Source organism: Penaeus japonicus, unplaced genomic scaffold (genome assembly GCF_977035675.1).
Source record: "Penaeus japonicus unplaced genomic scaffold, GWHDUDI00000001_assembly GWHDUDI00000006, whole genome shotgun sequence".
In the NCBI taxonomy this organism is placed as follows: Eukaryota; Metazoa; Arthropoda; class Malacostraca; order Decapoda; family Penaeidae; genus Penaeus; species Penaeus japonicus.
Genome location: NW_028234408.1, coordinates 24,305,638 through 24,308,137, shown reverse-complemented (window position 1 = coordinate 24,308,137; position 2,500 = coordinate 24,305,638).

Genomic DNA, 2,500 nt, shown 5'->3' with positions numbered 1-2,500 from the left:
TCCCTCATCTCTTTGTTCTTCTTGAGGTCGTTTCACATACCCTCTCTTTCTCTCTCTCTTGTCTCTTTCATCTCCTCTTTCTCTATTCTTTTGATCTCATTTGATGTTTTTATTCTTGCAATTTATCTTTTTTTTTTCTTTTCTTTTTTTTTCTTTTTTCTTTTTTTTTTTACTTCTTATTCTTCCCCATTGTATTGCAATCAGAATATTACATTTTAATGCTACTTCTCTTTTTCACCGGTTTTCCTTTTACATTTCTTCGTCCTTTTGTCTCCTCTTCTTTTTTCCTCTTTCTCTCTTCTTCTCTTTTTCATGATTTCTTCTTTTTCCTTTTGACTCTCATATCCATGATTATTTGCCTCTGTCTTTGCTTCATCCTTCGTTTCGCTTTCCCTGTGTCCTCCTTTGCTTCATCACTTTCTATTTCTGTCTCATTTTTCTCTTCCTTCTCATCATAACCCTCTATTTCTGTCCCATCCTTTCTCTCTGCTTTGCTTATTTCTTCATCATCACCTTCCATCTTTGCATTAATCTCCTCTTTCCTATCTCGTTTCTTTCATTCTTCTCCTTATCACCTTCCATCATTGTCCTATCCTTCTCTACCTCCTTTTCTTTCTTTTCTCTCTTCCGTTTATCTTTTGCTTCTCCCTCTACTTTCTTTATGAATACCCTCTATCTCTGCTACATTCTTTTCCTCCTTCTCTCTCTTCCTTTCATCTCCTTCCATCTTCACAAAATCCTTCCCTTCCCTATCTCTCTTCCTCCTTCTCCTCTCATCATTATCCTTTATCTTCCCTACTACTCTCCCTCCTTCCCCTCTCTTGATTATCCTTCCCTTCCCTATCTCTCTTCCTCCTTCTCCTCTCATCATTATCCTTTATCTTCCCTACTACTCTCCCTCGTTCCCCTCTCTTGATTATCCTTCCCTTCCCTATCTCTCTTCCTCCTTATCCTCTCCTCATTCCCCTCTATCCTCGCCTCATCTTTCTCTTCCTTCCATCTGTCCCTTTGAGTCTGTATCAAGATCAACAAAACAGAAGAGTTCCAACCAATCGAGGTTTTATGGCGCAGGAGAAAGCGAGAACCGAGGGAAAGACTGATAAAGAGTCATGGGGAAGCAGAGGGTGAGAAAGAGGAGGAGAAGGGGAGGGAGGGAGGGAGGAAACGGGGGGAGGGAAGAGGATGGAGGGAGTGAAGGGGAAGGGGAAGCAAGGATGGAAGGAGGGATGGAAGGAGAGGGGGGAAAGGAGGAAGAAAGAAGGGAGGAGCAAGGAAGGAGGAAGGGAAAGAAAAAGGAGGAAGGAAAAGGGAAAATGAAGAAGGAAGGGAAGGGATAAAAGAAGGAGGGACGGAAGAAAAGGAAGGAGGAAGGAAAAGGGAAGGGGAAGGAGAGAAAAAAGGGAAGGGGAAAGAGAGAGGGAACGAAAAAGGAAGAAGGGAGGAAAAGGAAGAGGAAGAGAGGTAGGAAAGAGAAAGGCAGGGGAGACCGAGAGAGAGAGAGACGGGTGGAGGAAGGAAAGAATAAGGGAAGGAAACGGGGCTCAACAGGGAAGTTGAAGAATGGTGAGGGAGGGAGGAAATGAGAAGGAAAGTGGCGGTGAAGGGAAGTGGAGGAGGCGAGAGGGAGTGAGAGATTAATGTTGCTGTCACTGATGCTGTCTAAATCATTATCAAATATCATCATCATTATTTCAATTGCAACAAATATCACCTTGGTATTTTAGGCTATATTAGAAGCAAATAGGTTAATATCATTCTTGTTATGTATAATAAACTATAATCACTGTATGCTTATCATGCTTCTTATTTCTATGCTTATTTTTATTTTGTTATCATGATTATTATAATTGTCATTGTTATTATTATTTTTATTGTTATTATTACTATCATCATTATAGTTAGTATTGGTATTATTATCATTATTATCATTATAACCATCATAATCATCATTTTCATTATCATCATTGATATTACTATGATTATTATTATCATTGTCACATTGTCGTTGTTATTATCATCATTATTGTTATTATGATAATCATTATGGTAATTGTCATTATCATCATTGTCATTATCATTAACATTGTTATTGGTATTATCGTTATCATTATCATCCTTACTTTCATTAGCATTTTTATTATCATTATTAGCATTATCAATAGTATTGTTATTTTTCATCATTTATAATTGTTATTACGATAATTACTCTTATCATTATTATAATTTTATCATTATCATTATCGTGAATTTCATTATCATTATAAGTATCATTATTATCATTATCAGTATTATCATTGATATTATCATTACAATCATTAACATTATATTTTTTATCTTTAATACTATAATTGTAAACATTATCATCTTTATTATAACTATCATTAGTAGTAGTAGTATTACCATTATTATTATCATAATTATTATTTTCATTGTCACTGTTGCTGTCCTTATAATCATTATTGTCATCACTATTATCATCATCATCATCATGGCATTCCCT